This window comes from Symphodus melops, assembly GCF_947650265.1.
Source record: "Symphodus melops genome assembly, chromosome: 18".
Classification (NCBI taxonomy): domain Eukaryota; kingdom Metazoa; phylum Chordata; class Actinopteri; order Labriformes; family Labridae; genus Symphodus; species Symphodus melops.
Window position 1 is genome coordinate 21,657,403 of NC_136708.1, and position 15,080 is coordinate 21,672,482.

General features: G+C 47.4%; 1 protein-coding gene across 1 annotated transcript in view; it reads left to right on the forward strand.

Annotated features, from left to right (window-relative positions):
• bmp8a (bone morphogenetic protein 8a) overlaps positions 1-15,080 on the forward strand; it is a 165,784-nt gene that overhangs the window by 108,120 nt on the left and 42,584 nt on the right. The gene's annotated exons all lie outside the window — the stretch shown is intronic.

Below are 15,080 nucleotides of genomic sequence, written 5' to 3' on the forward strand. Positions count from 1 at the left end.
CGCTGCCCGGAGCTCCGCCGCTGAGCCGCATGTATTTGTCGCGCTGCTCGCTTTCGGTTGCCGCGTCACGGCGTTGCTGTGGAGACCCGTCACCGCCGCGGGTGATGAGAGGCGCCGTGTTTACCTGTAAACTGCGACAGCGATGCAGCCAAGGAGCCGTCACCCGCCATGTTTTACCCGAGGAAGGAAAGGGGAGCCCCAATCAACAGGTGTTTTGTCCCACAGGATCGGACCGTGCGCGGCACTGAAATCCACATTCACTATCATGCGCGCGCGCACACACACACACACACACATGCAGCTCTTTTCTCCCACTCTCCTCCTCTTCCTCTTTAATGAAGGGCCCTTCAGCTCTTACATCAGCTCTGAGGAGGCAGCAGGGAAAGAAAGGAAAGGAGCAGTAATTACTGAAGAGCCTGAGCTGGAGGAAAATGAAGTGGAGAGCTCAAGTGTGTGGACTGGAGGTATAGACCCCCGTCTCCATCTAATCAGTCATCCCACCTTTTTCCTTCCATCCATCCATCCTTCTCCTCTTCGTCCCTCCTCTTCTCTCCTCGTTTGAGTGGCAGTGTGTGGGAAGCGAAGGCCAGCGGGTGGGTGAAGTATTACATCGGATTGTCACACTGTCACAACCACACGCACACAAACAAAACATCATCCACCACCACGGCTTTCTGCTGTCCCACACTCGTTCTCCTCCTCCTCCTCCTGTCCTCCACCAGATTCTGTCTCCTCCTCCTCCTGTCCTCCACCAGATTCTGTCTCCTCCTCCTCCTCCTCCTCCTAACGTCCCCGCGCATCACACTCCTACTCCGCTTCTCCGTGTGGGTCCTTCATCCTCCTCACATTTGTAACTTCATCTCCCACTATCTTTTTTCGCCTCCTCACCTACCTGTCTCCCTCCTCTCTTCTGACGTCCCTCTCTTCCTACAAACACGTCCACAAGGGCTTCACAACGTTCACTTCTCCATTTACAGACCACAACATTATTATTTTCAGAACCAGCTTTATTGGCCGGGTATGCTTATACACACACACACACACACACACACACACACACACACTACTACTGTGTACAAGAAGTACAACATTAAATATCAACAATAACTACAAAACAAACAAGAAAAGATTCATACAGGACTAAAACAGTGCAGTGTTGAGTGGCTGCAGTTCTGTGACAGACGGGTTCATTTACATGAGGTGGAGTTTTACAGTGTTTATATTAAAGGTGCACTAATGGGTGAAAGCGTGGACGCCACAGCGGCAGGCTCAAGGGGCTTGTGAGAGCTGGAGATGAGTGAAACCTGAACAGCCAATCAAAATGTCAAACTGGATAAAAGAAGCTCAACAGGTAGCGACGGAGTCGGACACCCGGCAAAACACGAGGGCGGCGGCCGCTCACCGACGGCTGGCGATCTCCTCGGTGTGTCAGAGCGTTAAAGCGTTCCTGGAGGAAGAAACAGTAACAAAGCTACTTGCTAGCAGGAAAGTAAAACGTTGGGATTTTTTTTTTCGCCATACAGCGTAAATTTATCCTCAAGTTTTTGCAGCGTAATTACGTGGCGAGAACGTTCCAGTCCGTTACAAAGTATGGCGTGTCATTTTCCGTGCGTGTCTTCTCAGTGGAGGAGCTGAGCTGAATAAATCTCTGCTGTTGTCGACACTTCTTAATGATTTGGACCTCATACAACCAAACTTTTTTTTTTAAAAAGCTAAGCTAACTAGCTGCTAGTTTCAGCTTCTTCTCTATACCAACTTCCTGTTGACATGTCCTCCCAAAGTGAGCCAACATGGCGTGAATCTGTGGTAACCCTGGGATACGGCGGCAGCACTTCTCACTCAGCTCTCCTGGATCGAGCTACGTCAGTGAGCGCCGTCATCCCGCCACATCTCACCTCCTTCTTTTTGATAGGGGGGGGGGGTATTAGAGGAGGTGAAAACTACATGCATGACCATGTTGAAAGCTGCAGCTGTTCAAACAGAGAGTGAAGCCGTTTATATTAGCATTAGCACGCGGCTGTGACAGCTTCTGATGAGTGTTGAACTTGCGTCACTCGCTCCACTGTCGAGCGTGCGTTGTCCGTGCAGTACGTGAGCTCTTAGTCAAAAACACATTAGAACAAGCAAATCTTTTAAATGTTATTCATGGTGTCATTCAAACAGGATCAGGAGATTACGTGATTCACACCCTGATTACCTCACGTGCACACTTTATCAAGCTAAGAGTCACGGGATGGAACGAGATTTGTCGCCTCTTAAAGTGCGTTTTTTACAAGTCCTCTAACGGTCGCTTTCATTGTCTGATGATGATGCAATTCAGGGTGTGAAAATGCTGAACAAATATCACAAAGTTGAAGGTAACGTCTCACGTTGTCAGAACACAAAGACACGCTCACGTGACAGTCACCAGGTTGAGTTTCTGCCTAAAAAGAAGCTCATTAATCACTTGTTTATTCAAGACGCTCGAGTGTGATCGAGTGAATGAATGACACCTCTGCAGCGACTTGTATTATTGTGTGTGAGTGTGAACACGCCTGAACCGGCTTCATCCGCCCTGCGTGACGTCATCAGAGAGCAGGATGTGTTTAGACCCAGAGTCGTTCCAAACGTCCTCCCACCAAACCTGCATTTCAAAAAAAAAAAAAAAAAAGTTGTTTTAACCCAGTTAACGTGGACGCTCTTTAAAGCCTTTGCATTTTTTCTGATTTATTTTAAGGCGAGACGCGATAAGAGCCGCCTCGCCGTTTCATCCGTGCAGAAAAGCGCGAGGAAGCGTTTGCAATGAAACGTAGAAAGTGCTGCACGCCCGTCCGTCCTGTCTCCATGGCAACAGCCTGTTGATAACAGCCGCTGTATGACCGTCACTGCCCTTTAGCTGCACGCTTCACATTTGATATTGTTTATATCCCAAACAGACACGGATACAAGACACGAGCCACGAAGCGGCCAATCGAGGCCGACGGCGTCGACAGCAGCTGTTCTGAAACGTTGAAAGATTCAACTTGAGCATTCGGAGACGCCGCACTGATGTATTCTCTTCTCTAGATGTGTTTTATGCACTGGCTTGTTCGTATGTTTGCACTGATTTTAAATCTTGCAGTCGACATGGTTTTTCACATTTCTGCAAAACATCGACATAATATAAAACAGCGAAAATCCAACACACGACGACAAAACTATTGTGTGAATTAGAACTTCCTCTAAAACACACCGGGCCAAATATGAGAAGCCGGTTTCTTCTCTCACAACATCTGGAAGCAGAGCGGCGTCCACGGTGGAAATCAAAGTGTCTGTGGTGTAGATGGCTGCGTCGGGGGATTCAGACATCGTCGTCTACATGTGAAAGCATCGTGGACAAAGGCCCAGCGGGGGATCTGACGGCTGCATACGTGTGAATTGGCGCCGTGATTGGGACTAATTGATCACCAGAGTCACCAGCAGTTCATTACGGGGCCGGTAATGACCCCCATCAGCAAACAGGAGCCACCCATCAACCACTGACATGAACAAGTACGGACGGATCCATGATCAGAGTGTTTTAAACACCTGATGAGTCAGAGGATTACTCACTGAGGGCCGACGGAGAACAACACAGTGAGAAACAGAAAAGGTAACGCAGACGTTTATTCACGCGCACGGAGAAGAGCGACCACATGCGTGCGCTCTATGCACCGTGCAGCAGTCACAGGAAAGAAACGCAACCCCCCCCCTCCTCCTCCGATTAGCTCCAGGGGAATTCTCCGGATGATCTCCTGCTCCGTTCTCACATCAGCTCACTGGAAATACTCGGGATCTGTCGGGAGAATCTCCGGTTGAAGTCCGAGTGGCTCCTCTGGGAAGTATTAGGAGTTTTCTGCAGCCCGATACGTCTACCGTCACTTCACCTCAAACTTTGTAGAACTGCTCCTGAAATCTTCCCGAGTTGCTTGGTCACACGTGGGCCTCACAGCTGGAGACTTTCCCTCCACCTCGAGTCATTACGATCACTTTAAAACCACTGTGTCCATAAATAGACCTCCGTTAGGGAGGGGGGGGGGGGTTGGATGTTCTTTTGTGACTGAAGCATGAAGTCAAATCCACTGCAGCATTTTCAAAATAAATACTTTAAAAGGGGAATTGAGGTTAGTGAGTCCTGTTATCAAAAGGCCCGCACAGAGTGACGATCAGCTCTTTGTTTTCCCAGGTAAGTGTTTTCTTTTTCCGAGGAAATCTGGTGTGTTTTTTAAAATGGAAAAACAGGCCTGAGGGGGCAAATGGTAACAGAGCCACACCCAGAGGGAGCCGCGCTAACGCTCCACAACACAACCGGGATGGGAGAGGCCTTTTCACACCAGCCCCATCTGCATGCATAAGAAAACACTCGCAGAGTTACAGAACGAGGAGTTCAGCTTCGTGACAGCAGCGAGCGAGTGAGTGAGTGAGCGAGTGAGAGAGTGAGAGAGTGAGTGGCCGGAGGGGGAAAGCGCGTTCGTGTTTTGAGCTAAAGATGAGTGATGAAGACATTTTCCATGTCGCGTTCCTCCGCTCTGCAGCATGACCGTATGTTTGTGGAATAAGGAGGCCCTTGTCTGTGTGTGTGTGTGTGTGTGTGTGTGTGCCCCCAGGCTGGTCAGATGATGTGTGTTTCTCTGTGTTCATTTGTCCTTCAGTCAAAGCTGGGGGACAGTTTTTAATGTGTAGATAAGATATTAAGCTAATCTAAAAGTGGAGGGAATAAATTCACGGTGAGAGGTTTAAAAAATTTTTTTTTAAAAAGGTCAGGAGAGGAGAGCTGAGGAGAAACTACCAAGGATAAGTGGAGGGGGAGAGAGAGGGGGGGAGAGAGAGAGAAAGAAAGAGTGTGAGAGGCCGAGTGAGTGAGAGAGAGAGAGAGAGTGAATGGGCCCTTTGTGATCAAAAGGCTTGTTTATTTTCTTGGCGCTTGAACCCTTCAGGAGCCACATTGGGCCTGTCTGCACTGTCTCGCTCTCGCAGCCTCATCGCCTCCTGAAAAACCCGGCAACCAGCTCTGAATCCCAAAGAGGAGCCGGGGGCCGCGTCAGAACCAAAACAAGCCACGCATAAAACACGGAAAATGTAAGTTTAACATGTCTGTGTGACAACAGTTTTACAAAAGAACTGAACTTTAAGGCTGAGAGGTTTCATTTAAACCTCACCGATTAAAACTCATATTTAGTACACAGAATATTTGAAGGTAAAGTCTTCTATTATTTTTTATTTCACTGAAGCTTCATCTCTCACAAACGCCTGAAAGTTTCAGGACATCCTGACGTTGAAAGTTGTTTTTCCCTCCCAGCGTGAAGCTTCCCCCCGTCTGACGAGGCGGGGTGGAGGGGGTGTCAGGCGAGCTCCCAGGAAGTGTGCCAACCGTCGAAGCCAATTTTAAATGGTGGTCAAACGTGGTACTGCAGCTTCTGTCATGTGAAATCATTGGGCCCAAAAAGACTTTGATAAATCAGCAGGTCCATCTTTTAGGTTCATCACCTTCCTCAAATCAACACTTAAATAACCCTCTTTAAAATCAAAAAAGTTTGAATCGAAATAAAATTTCAGAGATATTTTTGCTGACATAATGAACGCCTTATGAGTCCTGCACGAAGCTCCGTGATTGGTTAAAGCAGTTGACCTTGGGATCTAATCAGTGAACGTCTAACTTTTCCGGTGTCACGGAGGAGTTAGAGGGGGGCGAAGGGATCCTCTCCCCCCCCCTCTGTAACGTCTTTAGAGGTAGTGACAGAGGAGACGCAGGGGCGAGGTGGGATCACTGATCTTCATCGTTTTTTTTTTTTTGGCTGAAAGTGAAAAACAAGAACCTCACAGTGAACACAGCCTGCCTTTTTTTTTTTTTCTTAAAGGGCCGGCGCGGAGAAACGATCCTTTTCATAACTCGAGCTAAAGAATAAAAAAGTCATAACTTCACATCCTGACAAACTTCAGTGATTACATGAAGGGATGTTTGCATGAAGCGGGCTCAGTCCGAGTTGCTCAGTGAGACACAAACGCCCTCTGTTCCCGTCTCCCCCCCTCTCTCCTCCCCTCTCTCCTCTCACTCTCTCTGTTTTCTGTCTGTCTCTCTCTCCTGCTCTCCTCCAGCTGGTATTCACACATGTGTAATGGGATTAACACGCTCCTTCGCCGGCGAGGAGAGGCAGAGAGCGGGGACAGAAACGGAGGAAGGAGAGAGGAGGATAAGGCCCGGGAAGAAAGGGGGGAGGAGGAAAGAGAAAAGGAGAGGGGGGGGTTAAGAGGGGAAGGAAGGGGGGGGGGGGGGTTTGAAAAGGACAACAAATATAAAGAGGACAGAAAGGAGGGTGGCAGAGCTCCTTCCATCAGCTTGTTAATAGGCTACGGGAGGTCACAGGGGACATTAAACCTCATTTGAATTTGGGGGTGGACCGCCCCCTTTAAGCTTGATCTGCATCCATTCAAAGATGTGTTTGAATAATAATCTGCAGAGATCAAAATGATCAAAAACCTTCAGTCTGAGCTGATCCATGTTGGAAATAGAAGATCTGACAGTCAGAACACAAATCCTCGATCCAGGTAAGAAGAGCAAAACAACAACGGAGAGGAGCAGACACAAACTCAGAGTAACTCACGGCAACAATCCCTCAGGTGGCTCCAGTCAATCTGCACACAAATAACACGACATTACACTTTCACATTACGTGCCATGCATTCGCCAAATCGCAATTTGGCGTGCATTTGATCCGCCTTGCAGCACATCCCGACAGGTTGAGGAATGGGTGACCTCGTTGACTCCTGATGAAAGTTAGGTACGTTCTTGTGATGTCACGCTGCTTTGCTGGTGGCGTCGTGACGTTGAAAGGTAAAGCGTGCACTTCCGCTCGCTGTAGAAGTTAGTGGCAGGGATTGGCGTATCATATGCACGCAAAAATTGCAATTTCGGCGTTTGCATGGCGCGTTATTTAAAAGTGTCATGTTGTGTTATTTGTACGCAGGCTGTGAGATCATACTACTGACTACTGCTGCAGGTACGTCAGAGCTGAAGATGAAATGACACGGTGTTCCCTGGAGTAGCATCGAAGTCGCTGACTGACTGATCTTTGAACTGAACTGACTTTGGGAAACAAATCAGGAAACTAATCGATGATTTCCACCTTGAAGAAATAATCCTCCAAGAACAGAATCTCCAAATCTGTGACGTCAAACAGAAACGATCTGCGGGCTACATTTCGTTGACCTCAACGTACGAACGTATACGTCGACCTTTTTCACAAACGTCTTCCTCACAGTCGCTCGTGGAGGATGAAGCAGCTTCCTTGCACAAACAGCGATGAACGTTATCGCGCCGGCCCGCTTGTTGTAAACTCTCCTGAACGTTTCCTGCTTCGTTCACACATGGCCTGAAAATCCGATAAAATTGTTGTTTTTTTCACGCGCAAAATCCGACCCTTGAAACAAAAAGGGAATCCTTCAAAATGACTCCCACCCCTCCTCTTCCTCCTGACTTGTAGAGGGATTTCCACTCAGATATGTTTTGTTCTCACTCGCTAATGAACCAGCACAGATTATAAACTCTGCATAATGAATTACACGGGAGAGATCCTCCAACACTGACTCCGGTATGCGGCCCAACTGTGGGAGCAAAAAAAAGAAGTGAGCATTTAATTAGGTGCAGGTCGACTCTTCTGCGGTGACACGACATTCAATAAAGCTTTAAAGGAGAGACGGAGGCCAGACTCAGGCCTCGAGGAGGAAGAGGGGCCGCGAGGAGGAATGTGAGAGAGTTATATTTGACCTATCGGAGGCCTCGTGCCAAGACTGCAACGCAGAGACGAAGAACATGAGTAAGGGGAACAGGAGAGCGGCAGAGTACACAGACGAGTGAAGGAGAGAAGTGTGAGCTGGCAGGACGGAGAAAAGAAAGAGGGGAGGGGGGGAGAGAGAGAGAGAGGGGGGGGGGGGATTAGAGAGCGGAGCAGCCGGCAGTCGTTCAGAGTGCGAGCGAGGTATGTGTGGAACGGTGTCAGTCTATATAGAGCTCAGTGTGTATGTGTTAACAGCCTCCTCTGTCTATCTCTGGAGGAACTCCCTCTTCCTATTCCTATTGGCACTGTGCTCCGCTTCCTCCCTGAATACTCAGACTGCTCCGTCAACTCTGTCAATATAGAAGCACGCCGTCTGCATGTCAGCGAAGAAGACTCAAAACGTCCACGTCCTGAATCTAAGTTTCCTTCTTTTCATCGATCATCTACTTTTCTTTTTTTTTTTGCAGAGTTTCTTTTTTTCACAGCGTCGTGGACGAACATGCCGGGGCCTGCTGAGTTCGATCAGGTGGTTACATCAGGCATGTAGAGTTTATAAATAACGCCTGTTAGGTAACTAGACTGTCGACACTACGGTCGCAGCCGTGGACGGATTATTAGAGGGTCCAAGGAGACGAGGAGGAGGCGAGGAGGAGGCGAGGAGGAGGCAAAGAGGAGGCGAGGAGGAGGCTCTTAGACCGGAGGCTCGGCTTCAAGTTCATTTGTTGTCGGAGAGTCAGTGAAAGAGATTTAAGGAAAACGCAAGTGACCAGGAAGAGACCCGAAACAAACCAAACAGTTCAAACGAGCACAAAGAAACACAAAAGATCATCAAGAGGTAGAAAATAGTCAAACAGCAGAAAGAGACACGAGCGGCTAACGAAGACACGAAACGAACTACAACAGAGACACAAACAAAGACTAGAAACAGACCTGATAGACTCAGGGCTCACTGCTTTAGTACGATTGTGAGAAAGTCCAAAGTTAATCGTGGGAAAATGACGAGTCCTTGAAGGTCGGCGTTCAGACGCTCGGTGATTCCGTCTCACTAAACGGATCAACAAGTCAAATGTGATTTAGCAGCGATAGAGATGCTAACAGGCGCTTTGATCTCACCGAGGTTCATTCATGACGTTCTCTACTGTTTGCTGAGACACCGACACGGCCAAACAAAGTCCTGAGCAGCCGGAGTGTGTGTGTGTGTGTGTGTGTGTGTGTGTGTGTTTTCTTTTCAGTCACGTTTTGTTGTTTTTCAGCACGTTTACTTTGATTGATCACTCTGAAGAATTCTTCTCGTGCATTTTGGTCTTCGTGCTCGATGTCTTACTGGCGGCGAGGTTTGAAATCCACACGGCTGATTTAGTCACGTTTGCACGTTTACAGACACACGGTATGTGCTCCTTCAGGTCTCTCTTGTCACTTCCTTTTCGACACGTCTCCCTCTTTCTTTCTTTTTTTCCTTTCCTGATTCTGTTCTTCATCTTCAGCACCTTGTTTCCTTTTCTGCACGCGTTGCTGTCAAAGAAACGGATCGCAGATTCGACGGCCGTCTCCCCCCCCCCCCCCCCCCCCATCGTCTTCTGCGCCTTTATTGTTTTGAATGTAATGTGTACATTGAGGCTGACGTGTATAGTCTGCACTGTCTTGTTCTGCACAGGCATGCAGACGCTGTTGTAAGTCAACACTGAAGCTGCGTGTCCTAAAGATGAATTATAGATAGTGAAAGAGGCTGATAGAGGCGACTCTGACTGAGGAGGAGTCTGAGAAAGTGTTTCTTGGCCTGATCTGTTTTCAGCCCCACAAAATGTAAAACCCTGAAATAAAAACAGAAATAATTGCATCACATTGAAGGTTTGGCTGCTTAGTTTTCCCCTCATTTAAAGACTGAAACTTCTCAATCGATTCCTGCTTATTTCCATTTAAGTTATTGACTTTACACTTCTTCTATTTTTGGATGCGTTCGTGGTTTTTGGCTCGAAGCGGAGAGACTTTTATCCAAAGTATCAAAGACAGAGCGGCTCATGGTTTTTGGACTCTTGCAAAAAACCACTTCAACTGTTTGTTTGACAGACAAATTGGTCGTCGATACCATCAAGACGTTGACCTTTTTAGCTTCAAGACGTTCCCTCATCCACGGGCTGATCCTGACACCTAAAATTAGCAGATTTTATTCCACTGTGTGCTCAGAGGAGGAGAGTGTTGGCTTGATGATGTCTTCAGTATTAAATATCAGAAGTTGGGTTGAGGCAGGGTGGAGTGTGGTGGGCTTGGCTGCACAACGATTCGCTTGGATGGCTTTGGATTGAGGCTGAGTTTGTGTGAGTGGCGTTGAGATTGGCTGGCACTGTGTTTGTGTAGGTTTGGCCGGGCTGGCGGGGTCGGCCTGGCGGGGAGCAGCCTATAGACGCAGCAGTATGGGAGAGTCCCCGCTCCCTTTTTGGCTGGAGTCGAGAGCGTGATGGCAACAGACATCACACCAGAGCTGCGGTGAATAGCCAGCCCCCGACAACACGCCAACCCAACCAGCCATCCAGCCAACCGCCAGCAGCCGGCCACCTACCACACGCCCGGAGCGCACAGTTTTGTTTCTATAGCTACAGAGGGAATGTGTGCATCACCGCGGTTACCAGGGGACGTTGTGTCTGGAGGTGTCTGGATTCAAGAACCTCAGAGAGACAGTCGGACGTCAGAAAGCAGATGTGGTGTCGCGTCGGCTGCTGTGTTTACATTTCAGGCGCGTTGCCATGTGTTCTTCATGCAGAGACGGGAAAGACTGGGGAGGGATCAGGAGGCCGGGTCGCACCAGAAACATCCATCATGACAGTCATGGGGGGGGGGGGGGGGGGGGGGGTCTGATCTGAGGGTTCACAGAGATACGCTGGATTAAACTTAGACTTCCTTTAAATTCTGACACTTGAACTGAATCCGCCTGTTCCTGTAAAAACATCAAAACAACAAACACGTGTACGTGTAATCAGATAACCAGGACTTTACTTATTTCCAGGAGATCTTAGGAGCTTGTATGTATCTCGTCGTCTTGCTAACACAACGCTGACTTCAAATCAGCCATTTTTGCAAAACGTTGAGATCAAAGCCTGAGATTTCAAAATTAAAAAGAAAAAAAGCGAGACTCCAAAAACCTGCCGCAGCTCGCTCTTATGACAATCAAACTCTCCCATCAACGACTGGATGTTTTTTTTCCATCTCCATTATTTATATCAACACTGCTCAGATTTAGCCTTTTTAAAGTGGCCTTAGGTTGGGAACCACTGGCTCTAATGAGCTACCAGCAGACTCCATCCGCTGATCATGCCCTCTAGTTAATTATGATGTCTCCACTGCCATGCCGCAGAGCCCAGCTGCGAGCAGGTCAAGCAGGTCAATCCAGTCAGAAAGCTTCCGCTGATGTTAAAAATAAAACTCGATGTAAAGATGTTGTCTGACCCATCACTCGATCATCATTACGTCAGAGCAGGCTGTTAAACAACATGAACCGTCAGAATCCTGCAGGATTAAAGCTCCCGAGAGAAACTTCCAGTCTGCAGTGTTTTTGGCGCCCCCTGCAGGCAGAGCAGTAAAGTCTCACGTCTGGGGCGGATTTTCTCCCGGAGTGTTTTCTGATGAAATCTCCTCCTGCTGTCTTCGAACAGCCAATCGTATCACTCATGGGAAAACTGTAAACAAAACGTTTCAGACCTTTAAAAGAAATTCTTGATCCTGACGACGACCATCTTATTATTTTTTTTAATCGTCTTTTCGAGCCGTCAGTATTCGTTTAAGTCTGATTCATTACAATCGATCTAACGTTAAATGGCCATAAGCTTGGGAGAGTTCTCGTCTTCTGAATACTGCAGGTCACATGGACACATTCACACACTGATGGTAGAGGCTGCTGTGAAAAGAGACCATCAGAACTCCTCCATTCAAACGCCGCCGCCGCCGCCGAAGCAGCGGGAGCAATTTGAGGTTAAATGCTAATGATCCACGGGAGCATTAACCAGGACGACCACTGTGACGTAACTTCAGACGTGCACGAGTCCTGAGGAGGCGACCTTTAGATGAGTCATATCGAACGGTGCACGTTTAATTTGAAGGTTATCATAAATAAACAGCAGCGACCAAACAAACAGTCCAGCAGCACAACAGCTCCCACTGTGACGTGTTCGCCCAGTCATTTTCATATTTATTCAAAAATGACTCAAACCAGTGTGACACGTTCGTACCGGTTTTACAGCACGGACCGTTTAACTGCTGACACCGAATTTACATGTCAAATGCAGAACACGAAACGGCGGCTGGTGCAACGTAACTGTCCAATCAAAACAAGGAAACGCTCTTTTAAATGTAATCGAGACCGACAGCAGACAAAACCAACTCTTTGTTTTCAGTCGCACCTCGACACTCGATCGCCACAGCAGGAACCTTTTTTTCCTCCAGTGACGGGGAACTTATTCTGTTTCTACAGCAGGTCACATCGACACCCTAAAAGATGTTCTGGAGTTTTCTTTTTGGGTGCTCTTAAATTATTTTCATCTCTGTTAAAACTTTTAATCTGAAGCACGTGGAAGAACACAGCAGAGTGCAAATCATGTCGTGCAGGCTTCAATGAAGCTGCTCTCGTCTCCTCGTAATTCAGCAGGGAGGGATTCATCTCAATGTTTTTAATGAACAAAAAACCTCTAATGTGTTTCCAGAGACACTAACGTGCTTCTGCGGGGCTGAAGTGACCTCATCGTGATCGTTTCTGTTGAAAGGGCGCCATCTAGTGTTCGGCGGATCCCGCTGCCTCGGCTCTGTGTCGAAGGCAGAAGTCAGCTTCCTGTTCGAAGCACACATATCATCAACATGCTAAACACTGTGTGTAATAATAACATATAATATGATACCGCTTCATATGTGACTTCATCTCACTGTTCATAAAAGATGTTCTCTCTTCGTGGTTGAGCTTTTTACTGACATTTCTTCTTCGTGTCTTTAAATGTCTAATCACGTGTTTGTTGTTTTTTCTATGTTGTTTTTATTGCGCTGCTTCCGGTGTCGACGACGACACTTTGAAAAACAGATTTACAATCCCAACGAGTTTCTGTCCCTGTGAAATACAAAATAAAAAATGGAAGAGATGTTTGTTTTGAACTTTTTACTGATTCTGTTTATCTTTTTTTTTTTTTTTTACCTGTTCTAACAACCACATCAATAAAGTTTATCATCACCCGTCGAGTCTGATCTGAATGTTAGACTTTTGAAGGAGTATTCAACATTTATTTGTTGGAAGCCAGCAGCCTCTCTCTCTCGCTCTCTCTCTCTCTCTCTCTCTCTCTCTCTCTCTCTCTCTCTCTCTCTCTCTCTCTGTGGATGAGCCAGAAGAAGTGAATACAGTTTTTGAGATTTGATGATTAAAAAATATATATACAATTTTAAGCAGCATGGGTTATTAGAGAGAGGGGACATTTAGGTTTTCGTGTGAGTTGTTTGCGGAGGGGAAGTTCGACACTTTCACAGTGAAAAAAAAAAAAAAAAAACAGGTACAGAAACCAAAGATATCATCGTTTGCTTTTTTTGCTGTGGTCGGACCCAAGCTGCACATTTCACAGCTGCTATTCAAATACAGTTCCCAAACACTTGGATCGCTCACATCTGGCGTGCAGAGTGTGTGAAGGTGCAAACACAGAGCTCGACTGACGAATCAGAGAGCAGAGACGGCGTTAGGACCCTGACAGACGGAGCGTGTGTGTGTGCTAGAGAAAGAGGTAGTTTCTTCCCTGCAGCAGGCGAAGCTGCTCCTCAGGGAGCCTGTGGGTTACAACATGTTCGTTCCCAGAAGAGAGACTGTGACTGACGGGAAACACACACACACACACACACACACACACATGGTGACAGACAAGGCCACCCAGATCTGAACCACCCAGGACCAATAGCAGCATTATTTATTCTTCTTCTTCATGAGATCAGTTCATGATGGAGGCGCTGCACACAGACGCCTCACATGAAGCCTCAGGTCGCCACAGCTGGAAGCTTCAGGTGGAAAATGTTGCAGACGACCGGGACAAAGTTGAACTAAACAGAGATTAAAAAGAGGTTTAAAGTTCCCGCGGGATGGAGCTGCTATTCAAAATAAACACAATATTAAACACCAGATGAAACACCGATTTTTAGGTTACTGTGCTACTGGTGCAAAGAGACCGCCGGAGCATGCACCGATAGATTTAACATTTCACAACTCCGTAATATGCTGGACAGAAATCTGAGAAAAACCAAGTTCTGGTTTTCAACCCGCAGCTCTCCGTATGTGCCGTTGGACGCTCTGGTGAGATTTACTGAAGATGGCAGGAGCTGTGGGGGATTTTTGGTTTTTGGCTGAACTGTAACATCACAAAGTGAGAAATCCAATCTGGATCCAACTCATGAAAAAAAGAGTGAGGGAGCAGACGAAGACGAGGAGGAGGAGGAGGAGGAATCATGAAGGAACTGGCCGAGGAGCATGAAGTCACTGGAAAGAAAACAAGTTCGATCTTCTCTCCCTGTAAACAACAACAACAACAACAACAAGGAGAACACAGGACTGGGCTGAGCTCAACCGGAGCACTGACGCATTAAATATCCAAAAACCCCTGACAGGTTTCATGGCCCCTGTCCCGCTCCGGGCCCCGTGAATGATTCACGGGTTTCCCCTTCTTCATGTGTGACTCCGAGAACGTAAAGCAAAGTGCACACGAGTGCTGAAAAATCCTGCTGCCGTGTCAGCAACTCTCAACAAGCCAGACGTGCCAGAGGATTCAGAACTTCATGTGTGTACTTTCAGGAGTCTTTGTGAGAGCGTCTTAAACAAGGTGTGAGTGACCTTTTCAAGTTAACGCAGACGCCATCAATGAGAACCGGACCAGCAGCCACATAATAACATTTAAATCTAATGAGAGAGGTCTGCATGGTGCTGAAACAGTGACCTTTCTCACACAGGGTTTGACTGTGAAAGAAAGCAGGACGAGATCAGAAGTACACACGAAGGCCGGCGCCACGCTCTGGAAGACTGAACACTTTTTAAAACACGTGGGAGACACGATGACACACGCAACACACGCACAGACTCAAGATCTCCAAGAAACTCGCGTGATAAAACGTGACTTCAGAAGAGAAACCAACATGGAGGATGTTTGAAAATACATTCTTGTTGTTTCCATAAGTTCATCTCTAAGTTTTTACTTCCCCGTCTGCTCGCTCTCATTGGATGCTGCACATTCAGTCGATGGCAGCACCCTAAACATGGATGATAGTATTTTAATTAAAGTGTACGAAGCAGAGAGCAGACTCTTC